This window comes from Microcaecilia unicolor, chromosome 11 (assembly GCF_901765095.1).
Source record: "Microcaecilia unicolor chromosome 11, aMicUni1.1, whole genome shotgun sequence".
NCBI classification, from domain to species: Eukaryota; Metazoa; Chordata; class Amphibia; order Gymnophiona; family Siphonopidae; genus Microcaecilia; species Microcaecilia unicolor.
Window position 1 is genome coordinate 164,363,434 of NC_044041.1, and position 16,396 is coordinate 164,379,829.

Consider the following 16,396-nt stretch of genomic DNA (forward strand, 5'->3'; position numbering starts at 1 on the left):
TTCATCCTAAAAATCCTGGCTTCTTTGGGAAAAGCAGAAAATGTTTCATTTTCTGTCAAGGGGCAAGATTAACCTATTCAGTCTGGCACAAAGGAGAGCCTCACAGCTGCCAGGAATTACAGAATACATAAGAACATAAGAATAGCCATACTGAGTCAGGCCAGTGATCCATCTAGCCCAGTATCCAGCTTCCAACAGTGGCCAATCCAGGCCACAAATACTGGGCAGAAACCCAAATAGAAGCAACACTCCATGCTACCAATCCCAGGTTGTTGGGCTATATAGAGAGAGGTGTGACCAGCAGAAGAAAGGGGGTGTTAATGCCTCTGTATAAGTCGTTGGTGAGGCCCCACCTAGAGTATTGTGTTCAGTTTTGGAGGCCGTATCTTGTTAAGGATGTAAAAAGAATCGAAGCGGTGCAAAGAAAAGCTACGAGAATGGTATGGGATTTGCGTAACAAGACGTATGAGGAGAGACTTGCTGACCTGAACATGTATACCCTGGAGGAAAGGAGAAACAGGGGTGATATGATACAGACGTTCAAATATTTGAAAGGTATTAATCCGCAAACGAACCTTTTCCGGAGATACGAAGGCAGTAGAACGAGAGGACATGAAATGAGATTGAAGGGGGGCAGACTCAAGAAAAATGTCAGGAAGTATTTCTTCACGGAGAGAGTGGTGGATGCTTGGAATGCCCTCCCGCGGGAGGTGGTGGAGAGGAAAACGGTAACAGAATTCAAACATGCGTGGGATAAACATAAAGGAATCCTGTTCAGAAGGAAAGTATCCTCAGGAACTTAACCGAGATTGGATAGCAAAGCCGGTAGTGGGAGGCGGGGCTGGAGGTTGGGAGGCGGGGATAGCGCGGGGCAGACTTATACGGTCTGTGCCAGAGCCGGTGGTTGGGAGGCGGGGCTAGTGCTGGGCAGACTTATACGGTCTGTGCCCTGAAGAGCACAGGTACAAATCAAAGTAGGGTATACACAAAAGTAGCACACATGAGTTGTCTTGTTGGGCAGACTGGATGGACCGTGCACATCTTTTTCTGCCATCATCTACTATGTTACTATGTAAATAAGGAATCACGATGTGCATTCAAAACCCCCATCCTGTCACACTTTTTCAGTATTTTCAGCTCCTGTGTCCTCTGCATTTTGGAGTCTCCTTTGGTTTTTGTTGGTAGGGATGTGCATGGTCAAATTCTTTTCAGATCATTTTTTGTGTTTTTTACTGACATTTTTCCCAATTTTGGGGTCTTTTCAGTTCATTTCTCGTTTGTTTTAATATCTGTTTTATAAGTGCACTAAAGCTTTACACACAAATTGATTATATATGCATTATTAATTCTAGGTGTACCTGTGTACAATTGATTTGGCGTAAGGCACCCAAGCAAACCTAATTTTCAGGTCCTACACCTTCTGCATCCTGCTGGAGACCCCTCTAGTATTTTCTGACTTGCATGCTCTGCCTTTTGCTGAATGCTCTGTCATTTTCATTCCTTCTTCTCTCTGTATTTTGTTGGAGTCTCCGCTGTTTATTTCCAGCCCCTGCACTCTGTATTTTACCGAGTCTCCAGTGGCAGTCTGAGCCTCTGTGCTATGCTGCTGTCAGGGACGGCCCAAGGCAATCTGCTGCCTCAGGCAGAGATTAGATGCTGCCCCTGCCCACGCCCAGTCTAGCATCTCCACCCTTCCCTCCTCAACCCTCATTCCTGCTTTTACCTTAACTTTTTTTTTTCCAAAAGGGAGCCGCGGTAGTGATTTCCACAGGCTGTCCTGCCATGGTGCCACCGGCACCTCCCTCTTCACTACTGCGTTGCATCAAGAGGTGGGCCGCAGTGGGAGAAGAGGCCAATGCCGGCAGTAGGGCAGCCTATGGGAATCGTTGCTGCTGCCACTGCTGCCTTTTGGAGAAAAGAAACAAATAAGGTAAAGGGTTGAGGAGGAAAGGGGAAAGTGCTGCTCCTCAGGTGGCTTAATGGTAAGGCCGCCACTGGCTGCTACGTGTATGTTAATGAACTTTATGGCATTCTCAGCCCTTGTGCTTTCAGCAATTTGCTGAAGGCTCCTTCAATTATTTTCGGCCCTGCACTCCGTTTACTGGAGTCACAACAGCACCTTTTGCAGGTGCATTAATTTGAGACTTCGGGATTATGAGCCAGTATGCGGGACTGTTGCTGCTTTCAATGCAAGAGGAGAGCTATGCGGCAAGGCTGTGTGATCTGTACATCCCACTGTGGTGGAGCAACCGACAATGTTCTCCTGGTATCTGCTAAACTTCTACTGCTGTTAAGACAATTATAGCAGTGTTTTTGATGGAAAAGATAATTATAGATGATTTGACAGCTAGAGAAAAAGGATAACGGATAGGAAGGAGAGACTTTGGGACCCTTTGCAGATGTGGGGAGGGAGAAACAAGCTAAGTAACTGTTTTATGTGAAGTTCTTGTTACACACCTTTTCAATTTCTTTGTGTTGCTAAGATGTTATTGTCTGATGCTGCAGAGATGAAAAGCAACAGGTAATGAGAGAGCGTGTGTTTATGTTATGTGTGCAATATCTGATTGTATGTCTTTATTCTGGCTTTCTTTTTTTTTTTCTTTTAAGTTATTATGTTCCTTTCCCTCCTCCTGACCTGGTTCCTCTCACCAGAGAGAAAAAAATATTTTAGTTCAGGTGAGGCAGGGCTGGTGCACACCTCATCCCCACAAGAGTAGCACTAGCAACACAGAAATGAAAATACAGCACAAAAAGAAAAGTATATCTACACTTGCACCACTACTAGAAATCCCAAATGGGGTGAGAGCCAAAATACACTCAGAAATGCAGACTAAGCATGAGACAACATCATCATTATTTATATAGAGTCAGTAGTAAAACAAAGTAGTTTCAAATACAGTCTCTAGTAGGTTTCTTTATTAACACTGCCTTGGTAGATATTCCTGGTAAAAGTCCTGCACAGCTGTATTCTCTCTAGATTCCTCCTTCAGAGGATGGCTGCTCTCGTAGTTTGTTAGATAGGGCACTGTGGTAATATCAACAAGGACACAGGTAGCTAGGAGACTATGAAAATAAAACGGCTAGTCCTTGGATGTAGGAATCTCCTCTTGTAGCCTGCTCTTGCAGGGCCATGACAGTACTATATTCCGTTACCATCTCTGTCAGGCCTGCGTTATTATTTTGCAAAGCTGCGTGGGACTGCAGCTTTCTGCAGACTGTGATTGCTTCCTTTAGGTGACGCTGCCTCCTCCAATATAACTTCCTCTTTTGGAAGAGGTGGGGCCGGCCTGCAAGCAGCAGCCATAGTGTGCAAATAGCTGCGGTCCCATGTGGCTTTGCTATATAATTATCACTGAGGACCAGCGGCAAATATGGTGATTTGGAGGGCAAGGACAAAAACTCCTGCTTGCTGGTGGACAGCTTAGGGGGAGAGAAATAGGTGCAATGCTGGTGGGTGGGGGGCAGAGAGAGGAGTAGTGTGGGGGGTTGGCAGTGAGAGACTCCAGTAGAGACAGGAGAAGGGCCAGAGAGAAATAGCTGCAGCGCCAAGGGACAGGGAGAGAGAGAGGTGCAGTGGGGGGGGGGGGGGTTAGGGAGAGAGGCAGGAGTATTACTTGGTGCTAGGGAGCGACAGGAGCAGTAGGGGACGGGGGGGTAGGGAGAAAGTCAGGAGCAGTGGCAGGTGGAGGTAGGGAGAGATGTAGGATCGGGGGGGACGGGACAGAGAGAAAGGCGGGAGCAGTGCCGTGGTGGATGGGGAGAGAGATAGGGAAATGCTAGGTAGGGGGAGCTGAGAGAGAGAGGCAGAGGTAATACTAGGTGGAGGGTAGAGATAGACAAGCGGGGCAGTGCTGGGTAGGGGGTGGAGAGACAGATGATGGATGGCATGTGGAGAAAGAGAAACAGAGGCAATCCTGCAAGGAAGGGGAGAGAAAAAGGTGGGGCAATGCTGATGAGAGAAGGGGGAAATGCTGCATGCCAGGAACAGAGATAGACAGGAGCAATGTTGGATGGTGGGGTGGGTGGAGAGAGACAAGAAGAAATTCAGGATGGCAGGGAGAGAGGAGATGAAGGAGACACGGAGGAGCTGCTGGATGGCGGGGGAGGAGAGGAAGGCTGAGAGGAGCTGCTGGGGAGAGAGTAAAGAGTTAGTGAAAGACTGGGGAAAAATAGGAATGATAATAGGAGGGCCAGGGTGAGGGAAAGAGATGGATAGCTGTAGGTAGATGGCATTAATGACAGGGAGATACTGGATAATATGAATGAATAAAATCTAAATGAAAGAAAGCTGAAAGGTACAGATCAGTGTTGGAGCTGGATGTAGTAGAGGAGGTGAAGAAGACAGATGTAGAGAAAAAATGACAAACGGACAGGAGTTATTTGGAAAGAGAATGAAAAGAAGACAGAAAGCAATAACCAGAGACTGGGATCAACACAATTAGAAAAATTAAGTGGCCAGATGTAATCTCCCCGGGCAGCAGAGGTAGTCTGTAGGAGCAGCAGCTGGTCATCCTCAGAATGCCTGTTCCTCTCACAAGCACTGGGTTCAGTTCGAAAGGCCCCAAAAGTTCAAGGGAGGGTTCCACCTGAGTTCAATTCCACTCATCCGGGATTGTCCTTAGTTGTGCACAAGAGAAACGTTCACAAGTTTATAAGCTCCTGGCCTGGCCTGGACCCTTAGGAATAGCCGTTTACAGCCCTAGCAATAGTTCATACCACCCCCTTTTCCTCAGTCTGATCAGTTTATTTTAGCAAGTTCATCAATTAAGCAAGGATAGTAGCAAGTAATCACTTACAGTTCTCTAGCTCACAGCAGTAGCCCTTCAGAAACAAGGGCTGGCAGATCACCTCCCCCTACACAGCATATATTCTACTGTAGCCTCCCATTCTGCCTTTACTTGCTGGAGTTCTGTAGTTTCCCAATCCATTACAGCCGGCTCCTCTGAGAGTTCCTGAGGCACATCCTTCCCCTCCTCCAAGTACTCCATGGATCCTGCTCGCTCAGAGCCATCTCTCTGGGCTTCTTGTTCTCTGAGAGCCCTGAGGAATTCCTCCCTCTGCTCACCACACCCTGGAGGAGTCACATGCTGCTTTCTCAACCAAGGGTATTGAGCGCCCTCCCTCCTACTCCCTCTAGTGGGGGCTGAGGAAAATGACAAACCTTTCTCTGAGCTAATTCCCCCCCTTTCTTTGCTAAGGCTCTACTCCTGGTCTTCGGGCCTGCCTTTCTTACTCAGTCTCACAAGGGGTTCTGGGCACTGTAGTCTTGGTGGATTTTGCCTCTTATTAGAGACCCGTGCATTAACCTCATCACACCAGACAACAAAGTTATAAACTTTTTTTTAAAAATTTAGGATGAAGTAATGTAGTAGCCATGTTAGCCCACTTTAAGAAAAAAATGAAAAATAAGAAGATACTGTGAAAAAAATTCTACCTTAGAAATATACTTATTAATATAGTATTAGTATTAAGCTAGAATCTAGTAAAGTAACCTATATATAACCCTTTGCTGAATGTGCATTACCTCGCCATCATAAATGTGAATAGTACGGTATACTGTTATTTGACATAGAGACCTTTAGGAAAGGAAAAACATTGTAAGTCATTTGTATCTTGACTTCGGAGTAATTTACAGCTCTAGTATATAATGGGTAATCTGATGGTCAAGGGATGAAGGTGTCTGTCCCAGAGGCTATAAACCATATGTGGGCAGTCAGTAGTAAACTAACCTATACTCCTGTAATAATGAAGCTTTTTATGTATTCTTTTGATCCTTTGTGTTCAAGATACCAAATTCCCTGTATATGGAGCTGGCCTCTGTCCAGAAGTTAGAACATACTTTCGGCCTTATTTTCGAAAGTGATGGGCGCCCATCTCGCAAAGGCAGCCAAATCGGTATAATCGAAAGCCGATTTTGGGCATCTTCAACTGCACTCTGTCGCGGGAACGAACAAAGTTGACCGGGGCGTGTCAGAGGCGTGGTGAAGGTGGGACTGGGGGTGTGTTTATCGGCCAATAATAGAAAAAAAAAGGGCGGCAGAAGCGAGAATTTGGGTCGCTTTTGCTGGACCCTTTTTTTTCACGACCCAAGTCCCACAAAAGTGCCCAAACTGGCCAGATGACCACCGGAGGGAATCAGGGATGACCTCCCCTGACTCCCTCAGTGGTCACTAACCCCCTCCCACCACAAAAAAAGAACTTTAAAAACTTTTTTGACAGCCTGTATGCGAGCCTCAAATGTCATACCCAGCTCCCTGACAGCAGTATGCAGGTCCCTTGGAGCAGTTGTTAGTGGGTGCAGTGGATGTCAGGCATTTGGACCCAGGCCCATCCCCCCACCTGTTCCACTTGTGCTGGTTAATGTTGAGTCCTCCAAAAAAAAAAAAAAAACCCACTGTACCCACATGTAAGTGCCCCCCTGCACCCCTGAGGGCTATGGTAATGGTGTAGACTTGTGGGCAGTGGGTTTTGGGGGAATTTGGGGGGCTCAGCACACAAGGGAAGGGTGCTATGCACCTGGGAGCTATTTTAAAATTTTTTTTTTAAATTTATAAAAGTGCCCCCTAGGGTGCCCAGTTGGTGTCCTGGCATGTGAGGGGGACCAGTGCACTACAAATCCTGGCCCCTCCCATGACCTAATGCCTTGGATTTGTTCGTTTTTGAGCTGGGCGCCTTCGGTTTCCATTATCGCTGAAAACCGATAGCGCCCAGCTCAAAAACGCCCAAATCCTAGGCATTTGCCCCGCACAACTCGTATTATCAAAAAAAAGATGGACGCCCATCTTTTTTCGAAAATACGGTTTGTCCCGCCCCTTCGCATGGCTGCCCATGGAGATGGGCGCCCATGGAGATGGGCACCCACTTTCGATTATGCCCCTCCACGTCTATCCTTAGACTTGGCATGTCCTCATATATCGATATATTAATAAACAATTGTTAAATTGGGCACAGGTTAGTGTTTTTATTTAAAGTTCTACAATACCTTTTATTGTACTAAATACATTTTTTAACTAGTTTTCTAGCTTTTGGAGGCCACAGTATTCTTCCTCAGGTTGGGACAGTACGCTGTTGTTATGGTATCCTGACCTTTCCTAAGAGAAGAGGTTTTGGTCTTCGAAAGCTAGTCAAAAATTGTATTGTTAAGTCAATAAAAGAAGTATCATCTTATTTTCCATTTGTGGTTTTTTTGTTAATTTGTAATGTCATTGGAACATGCCAATTTTTGAAATTTACATCTGCTGTTTTTATATTTTGCACAACAAGGGTATACATCACTGTTTCTCTTCCCTGGTTGTTGCAGTCAGGCTGCTTTTGTTTACGTATTTCTATTTTTGCTTTGTGATTACTTATTCTGTACTTGGTGGCAGTCTGTCTGTATTCTGCATATGTGAAAGAGATGGGGTTGTCTGTTAACATTGAGTATCTATGTAGTATCAATTCATGGTAATCAGGCTTGTTTAGTTTTCCAATAGGCGAACTGATGTTCTGATGCCCACTATCTTTTCCTAGGTAGGCCCTTGTGTGATTCCTGGAAGTTAGTACTGTATCTAAGTTATTTTTACTGTGCCAGTTGACCTTGTGGTTGGTTAGCAGAGATCACTAGACCACCAGGGCACCACACTAAAGTAAAGGAGGGGAGGGAAGGATAGGATGCCCGCCTGCCCATCCATCCTCAAATCCGGACAAATGGGCAGGCTGGCAAAAAGAGAACATGTCTGGGTAAAACTGGACGTATTGGTCACCCTAGGTACAACTAATTCAAATAAAAAGTATTCCAAACATGTTTGATAACAACAATAAAGATCAGCAGATCTGAAGCCTGGTGGCCATTTGGAAACCTACTAAAAACATTGATAGGCAAATCATTTTATGGTTGTCATTCACCACTGAATTTTTGATACAGTGCCAGGGGCGTAGCCAGACAACAGATTTTGGTTAGGCCTAGTCAAGAAGTGGGTGGGCACCAAGTGTTCTCCCCCCCCCCCCCCCCCCCCCCCCCCCACTGCGATGAGGCCAGTATCAGGAAGCTTAGACTGCTGAAGTGGAAAGCAGTGTTTTCAGCACCATCAGGGGGAGGTCTTCAGCTGGCGGAGCTTGGGATCCCCACTAGGTAGCACTAAATATGTGCTGCTGTTGGGTGGGCCTGAGTCCTAAGTGGATGGGCCCCGGCCCACCCAGGCCCATCTGTGGCTACGCCACTGTACAGTGCTGCTGAACACCACATGGCTAACTAGAAGATCATGGACTGCATTGCTAGGGCTGACTGGGGGCCAAGTGTTAAAGTGCCTGCATATATTTCCAGAATACTGCAAATAATGTTCTATTTAATATATTGTATTGCTTTGGTGCATTATTTTTGGTATTTAATTCCTGGAGTGTATTCAGTTTGCATATTACCATCAGTAATGGAGGTACTGGGAGGGGGGGGGGGGAGAGGAGGGAAGACAGCTGGTGTAGCTCCAGCACAGCCACACTGTGAGAGATTCCTTCCTTGCTGTGTTCAAAAGTGCCCCAGTCACTTTCCTGCAGACCTAAATATCACCCCCACCCCAAGGATTTTAATTTGCTCTGTTCTGCCTAGCCCCGCCCTATACCCACCCACTTAAGCCTCCCCGAACAGCTGAGTCACTGACCACCTATGAGTGGAGGCATATGCAGTGGGGCTTTGATGCTTCCCTGTGAGCATCCTCAACCTAGCTGGGTCCTGAGTTTTTGTATACCCTGGGCTATGCGCCCCCTCCCCCTCCCAGCTCTGCCCTTCCTGGTCACTTCTCCCCTGGGTTGGAATGTGAGGTTTAAGGTGGTTCTGCCACTGTAAGAGACTGTCATTAAGGGGGAGTGATAGCTTCTTATAGACTCCCTCACAGGCCTTCTGAGCCTTGAGGTACAAAGTCCTTGTAGGTAGTCCCTTCCATAGTGGGCATACTTCTACTGGAGTACTCAGTTGCTTCTCCTAGGACCATCCTCTGGTTTCCTCCTGTTATCAGGCTATATCTTGTTACTCTTTCTCCCCTCTCTTCTGTATAAGAAGGATGCTGAGTAGGGATGGAGAGCCAGAAAAGTTTTGTTTTGTGTTGTGTCCTGGAATGTTCATTTTATGCATTTTTATTTGGCCATTTTGTTGTCACAGAAGCAAAGTCATTGAGTGTGCACTCTTTCAAAAAAAAGTGCACATTATCAGGGGAATTCTGCATACAAAATTGTGCGTGATTCTGAAATGGACGTGTAACTAAATTGGCTAGCACGCCAATTAGCACTAATAATTGGGTGCTAACAATCAATTATTAGTGTTAATTAGCAACAGTTTGGATTTGAGCACATATCTTGCTAAGCGCTATTCTATAAAAAGCCACATAGCTTTTTGGTCTAGAGGTATGATTCTCACTTTGGGCACAAGGACCTGGGTTCAGCTCCCAGACAAGCCCATTGCCTTGAAGGGCATCTTCAAGGTGGCAGAGGGGCATACCTGCATACTAGTCAAGATTAGTAGTTGTCAGGGTGGCCAAGGGTTTCAAGGCACCACAATCAGATCTCAGCCTCTCTTGGAAGCATGGGTTCAAAGTCCAAGTTCTTTCCTTCAGTCTGTTATTGAGGTGGACATGGGGGAAGCCCTGCTTGCCCTGGGATTGGTAGCAAGGAATGTTGCTACTAGTTGAGTTTCTTTCAGGTACTTGTGACCTGGAATGGCCACTGTTGGAAACAGGATACTGGACTAGATGGACCATTGGTCTGACCTGGTATGGCTATTCTTATGTTCAAATCTTATATTGTGCAACTCAAAAGGGGGCATGGCCATGGGAGGGACATGGGCAGATCAGGGGTGTTTAGTAAAGATGCACATAGTATTATAGAATTTGGTCGATCCATGCCTTACTTACAGGCCAAGATTTACATCAGGTTTCAGTTGGTGGAAATCCTCACGCCCAAAGTTGGGTGCAGATCCCAGTGCTACGTGCTATTCTATAAACAGCACCCAACTCAGAATGTCGTTTACAGAATGACGCTCAGCACACATTTTATTTGGCACCCAAATTTGGGTACCACTTACTGAATGTAGTTCTATTTGTAAAGAGTGTGCACTCTTCCCGATAGTGCATGCATATGTGAACTATTCACATGTACATAGTGGTTTGCATATGTGTAGTGGTTCATGCATGTGCAATGGTTTGAATGGATGCATTATCGGGAAAATATATATACTATTATTGGCAAATGGAAAAAAATATGAAATGTGCTTTTTCTCCTTGTTTTCATTCATTACTGACATACAGCAACAGCCCGTCCCTAGGGCTGAGCTGATTCCAAATTTCATTTGCTGCAACTGCAGTAGCTGTGTGGGCTCTGTTTGCCTCTAACCTCCCCACTTTATTTATATATCAGCACCATCAGGGGGAGGTCTTCGATTCCCCTAGTTACCAAGTTAATGGAGAGTATGGTCAACGTCCAGCTCAACGACTTCCTGACTGCCTTCGATATCCTACAACCCTCTCAGTCTGGTTTCCGAGCTCAATATAGCACCGAGACTGTCCTGGTCACCCTCTTATTTAACTTTAAGCAAGAGCTATCCATTGGTCGGAAGGTGTTACTGCTTCAATTTGACATGTCTAGTGCCTTCGATATGGTGGACCATGAAATCTTGCTTCATCTGCTGGACTCTTTTGGTATAGGAGGTCCTGTCTTACACTGGTCCGCGGGCTTTTTAACAACAAGAACTTACCAGGTCTCAGTGAACTTGGTTACTTCTGATCCGTGGAAGGCCTCCTGTGGGGTTCCGCAGGGCTCCCCACTTTCACCAGCCTTATTTAATATTATGTTGATGCCTTTAGCTGCTGCTCTCGCAAAACTGGACCTTAACCCTTTCATCTATGCCGACGATATTACAGTCTACATTCCCTTTCGCACCACTGTGTCAGAAATTGTTCACCTCATTGATGTCGGCTTCTCCACCTTAGAACATTGGGCTCAGGTCTTCCGTTTCAAATTAAACAAGGACAAAACACAGTGTCTCATCCTCTCGTCCATCCACACTCCAGTAATTAACATGGTGCTTCCAGTATTGGGCTCTGTCCTTCCGATTGCCACAAGCCTGCGGCTTTTAGCAGTGCAACTGGACACACACCTCCAACTGGACAATCATGTGCACTTGGTCACCAAAAAAATGTTTCACGCCTTGTGGAGGCTTCGGCGTATCAGATACTTCTTTCCTAGAGATTTGTTCCGCACAATCGGATGTGCAAATATTCTTGAGATTTTGCATCGCCACTCGCTCGCTCTTAAGGAGGAACTGTGCATTTCTTTATGCCATTATCTTCCTGAGTGTTGCCCATCTAACCATTGAATACTCCTTTGGAAGAAAGGATTGTGTATCCCTTAGTGTTTTTTCCCCAGTGTGCCAATCACCCCAAAGATTGAAACACTTCCGGAAGACTCCTGAGGAAGGCGCTACGGCGCCGAAACACGGCTGTGTTGAGTCACCTATTCACAATAAAAATCATTGTTTTAACTAATCTATACATCTGCCCCATTGTTTGAATAGAGCCTATTTTCCCCACCCCTTTTTTTGTTTTCCAGTTCACTGATCAGCACAGGTATTTACTACTTGCTTCTCTTGGCAGGTCATTCACATAGACTCAGGCCCTCATGATCAAAAGCAAACTCCGGTGCTAGAGGCTGTTAACGCCATACAAGCGCCGGAGTTTGCTGCCGACCCATGATGAGAGCCCTCGAGCGCCTGAAACAACGCACTCGAGGGCTCTTAGCGCAAGTAGCATGCAAATGCATGCTAAACAGGGCTTCGAGCGCAATTAGCTTGCAAATGCATGCTAGTCAGTGCTTAACGCATTCATCCCCAATGATCAGCGGCCAGTGCGCCAAAGATTTGGTCGCTGGCCGCGGCAAAATCAACGCCAGCTCTGTGCTGGCGTTAGACTTTGCGGATCATTGGGGAGGAATGATGAGCCCTGTTCAGCATGCAGTTGCATGCTGGCAGGCCCCCGTTCCCCCCCAAAGCAAACGCAAACAGGGGACTGGAGGTCCGGTGGACCTCCGGTCCCCCCGACGATTCGACCCCTTCCATGCTCAGGGAGGGCTGGAGATCCTGTGGGTCTCCAGCCCCCCCCCCCGAACCCCCATAAATCCTGGTGGCTGCCTCCAGCCAAACGTTATCCCACCCTCCCTCCCACTTAGCGATGGGGGGGGGGCTGGAGGTTCGGTGGGTCTCCAGCCCCCTAAACCCCAAGAAATTGTTGTGGCCGCCACCCTGTTATCCATCGACGGAGGGGGGTGGGGGCTGGAGGTTCGGTGGACCTCCAGCCTACCCCAACTCCTCCCCTCCCCCAGCGTTCAGAATCCCTGGTGGTCCGTGGTCACCCACCCTCCCTGCCGGCCCCCCCGGCTGGCCCCCCTACCTTTTGTTGGAGGAGGGACGCAGCCTGCCTGCCTCCCTCCTCTTCCTGTCGACGCGGATGCAAAATGGCGGCGCCCAGCCCTGCCCATTGCATCCTGGGATGCGGTGGGCGGGGCTACAGACCACGTAAGGGAGCGATTCCCTTACATGGTCTGTAGCCCCGCCCCGCAATTCTCCCGCACTTCAACACGATAATCAAAGATAATAGCGCTGCTTAGATTAGCATGCATTATCTTTGATCATCGATGCAGAAAAGCCCTGCGCTGTCCAGGCGCTATTTTTAGGGCGCTGTTTGGAACAGCGCGGGGCTTTTGTTCATGAGGGCCTCAGATCTCTTGATAAAGCCCCAGTGAAATAGGTACCTGTCAAGGTCTGAGAAGCCGATGGAACGCTAAGCTAAGTGACCTTACCTTGTAGCTGATTTACCGCCTTAAAATTGGACAATAAGCATATTGAAAAAAGTAAAAACAAAAAATTTTTATTGAAGACTCATTATCATAAATATACACACAATTTGGAGGAGAGGGTTTTGCCTATGATTACATCAATCACAAAAGGACAGTCATTCAGCTATTAAGCATTGACTGTGATTGCTTTACGCCTTCCTTTTGCCAGGGGCGTAGCTATGGGTGGGCCTGGGTGGGCCCAGGCCCACCCAATCACAGCTCAGGCCCGCCCAATTTGTCCTTCTCCTCCAATCCGGTGCTGTCTTCTAGGTGCCGGTTAGGCTGCAGTGAGAGTGCTGCACAGCCTTTCAGTTCTGCCCTGTCGTAGGCGGCGTAGCTAGGCGTAGCCAGGTGGGGCGCAGTGGGAGCGGTCGCACCCCTAAATGGATTTTTAAACAAAACGGCATCTATGCAATTTTGAATCGGCGGGGCCGGCACTTTTTTTTTTTTAATTTGCAGTTTCTCCTCTCCCTTCCCTTCCCTTCCCACCCTACGGTTCCACAAAACGCTTCCCTCTCCGAGTCTCCAAGCCCAACACCACTCTCGCTGCAGCAGCAACAACAAACTGCTTGATTGGGCCCGGCAATGGATCCTTCTGCCTTCGTCACGAGTCCCGCCCTCGCGCAAACAGGAAGTGCCCGAGCTGGAGGAGCGAGTCGAGACACGGTAGAGGGAAGGAACAGAACAAAGCAGGTTTAACGATCCCCGCGGGGGGGGGGGGGGCGCGATGACGACACAGAAAGCAGCGCTGGACTCGGGGAGGGGAATGGAAGGAGAGAGGGGAAACAACGGTTGCTGGACTCGGGGGGGGGATGGAAGGAGAGAGGAGAAACAGCGGTGCTGGACTCGGGGAGGGTGGGGGATGGAAGGAGAGCGGGGAACAGCGGTGCTGGACTCGGGGAGGGTGGGCGATGGAAGGAGAGAGGGGAACAGTGGTGCTGGACTCGGGGAGGGTGGGCGATGGAAGGAGAGAGGGGAAACAGTGGTGCTGGACTCGGGGAGGGGGAGAGAGGGGAATCAGAAAACAGTGCTGGACTCAGGGAGGGGGGGTTGAAGGCAACAAACTAAAGGAGGAAACGCTACTACCCACTTACAAGAGGAGAAGAAATGGAAAGCCCAACCTGGGAAAGAATTTGTAAGGCTGACTTATGGAACAAGGGGGAAAAAAAGACTGGGACCAGCCAAATTCCCAGACAACAAAGGTAGAAAAAATATTTGTATTTAATACTTTGTAGGGACTGAGATACTGCTTTGTAAAATGTACATTTTTTCCTATTTTTATTTTGCAAAAATGTACATTTAAAAAAATGTTTTATTTTGCATTTCTTTCTCTTTGTTTTTTTTTTACCAGTATTTATTGCACTGTTTATAGAGTGTGGCTTCCTTGGGCAGATTGGGAGAAGGGTCTCTATTTCAATTTTTGTTGTTTTGTTTTGGTGGCTCCATATTCTGTATTAGATTGGTAGCAAGGAATGTTGTCACAATTTGTGCTTCTGCCAGGTGCTTGTGACCTGGGTTGGCCACTGTTGGAAAAGGAATACTGGGCTAGATGGACTGTTGGTCTGACCCGATATAGCTACTCTTACGTTATATAGATGAGGGTCTGTCCATGTTCTGCATCTGTGACTGAGGTGAAGGATTCTGCTAGCATGTAGTGTCTGTGTAGGAATGTGTAACAGTGCAGCTTGTTCCAGTTTCCCAACAGTTTCCCAATATTGGTGCTCCAGAGCCTAGTGTAATATATATAGCACTGTCTTTTCATAGGTGGGTTCAGTCTGTTACGGTGTGGTAAGTTTGGTGTTCTAGGGCAGTTCTGGAGTACCCCCTTGCCAGTCAGGTTTTCAGGATATCCACAATAAATATGCGTGACATTGATTTGTATATACTGCCTCCATTAAATGCAAATCTTTTTCATGCAGATTCATTGCGGATAACCTGAAAACCTGAACGGCAAGGGGGTACTCCAGGACCACCTAGGGAAGCACTTCTCTAGGTCCTACTGTAATATTTATATCACCGTCTTTTCATAAGTGGGTTAGGGCTGTTATGATGTGGTAAGTTTTCAGTATAGGTTTTGGGTGTCTTTTTGCAGAGGTTTGTGTTATTTCACAAAGGGGCCTGTTTACTAAGGTGCTGTGTTTTTAGAGCACCTACACTTAGTGCGCTCGCTATAGGGATATTGTAGGCACATACATGGTTAACGCGCGTTAAAAATGATAATGTTGTTTAGTAAACAGGGCCCAAAGTGTCTAGCCCTATTTGAGGCTCTGGGGCAAGGGCCACCAAAATAAAAATGTTCAAGACTAGTGTTCTTCACATCCTGTAGAGTCACCACACAAACAAAAGCCCATCTTGATTTAAACAAGGTGTCTAGCAGTGGAAGGACTGGGTGTGCTATTCCTGAGGTGATGGTCACGATTTGAATATTTTTATTTGAAGTTAAGAAGACAGGTTGCCTGCTCTGGCCAGTCCAGGGACCTCTTCTGCGTCCTGCCTACTGATGTAACTTACTGTTTCCTTGTAGGCAGGACACAACAGAGACATCCTGTATTAATCAGTGCCTGCTACAGCCCCTGAGCAACAACACAGACACTACTGTCTAGCTGACACCAACTGGCGCCTATTTTATAAAAGTCTGCTCCCCCTGCGATGAAAATCTGGTTAGGGGGGATGGAAAAAACGGCGCCTATGCACATTCATCGCCAGTTTAGTTCCTGCAGCGCACGTGGTGCCAGTTGGTTGGATCGGATTCGTGCCTTGCTTTGCTGCGGATGGTTGGCGGCGCCGGCGGCACCTGCTTGCGCTTTCAGCCCACTCAGCCGCCTGCCCCCTGTGCTGCCAGTGCCTGCACTGCTTGAAGCCAAGAGAAGGAGCAGAACGTCGTCCAGAGAGCTCAGCCGCAGCCATTGTAGTAGTAAAGTAGCTTACCACACAAGGCCGCTGCGGCTGGGATGAGCTCTCTTGACGACGTTCTGCTCCTTCTCTTGGCTTCAAGCAGTGCATGCACTGGCAGCACGGGTGGGGGGGGGGGGTCTGGTGTGTGTTGCAGGCTGCACTCGCTGCTGCAGCCCAGCTGTTCAGCGGCAGCAGCGCTTGACCGTGGTTGGTTGTGGAAAGCTGACTCCTGTGACCTGGTCTTCTTTGACTGCTGGGCTGGCGCCATGGCTGTAGTAGAGGTAAGGTAAGGGACCGTTCCCACAGCACATGTTGTGTGTGCTGTGGGTCGCTGGGTTCCACCTCTGCGGCACTTGTAGGAGCTATCACCCAACCCGTCCCCAACACAGGACAGGACAAGGAGGTTGAAGAAAATAGAAGATGGGGTGTTCCTATCTAGTCCATTATACGGACTTTAGCAAAAGAATTTTCAAAATAAATGTGTAGTCCATCTGTAAAAAGCCTAAAACAGTTCCAGTTGGATAGGCATTAGACAGTGCCTTAAAAGGTGGAGGTGGGATTTTGTTTTCTTTTTTTACTTATTTAACAGCTTTTTAATTTATTTGAAACCTTCCTATATCTAGAGTTAAATATAAAATAAAAATTGAAC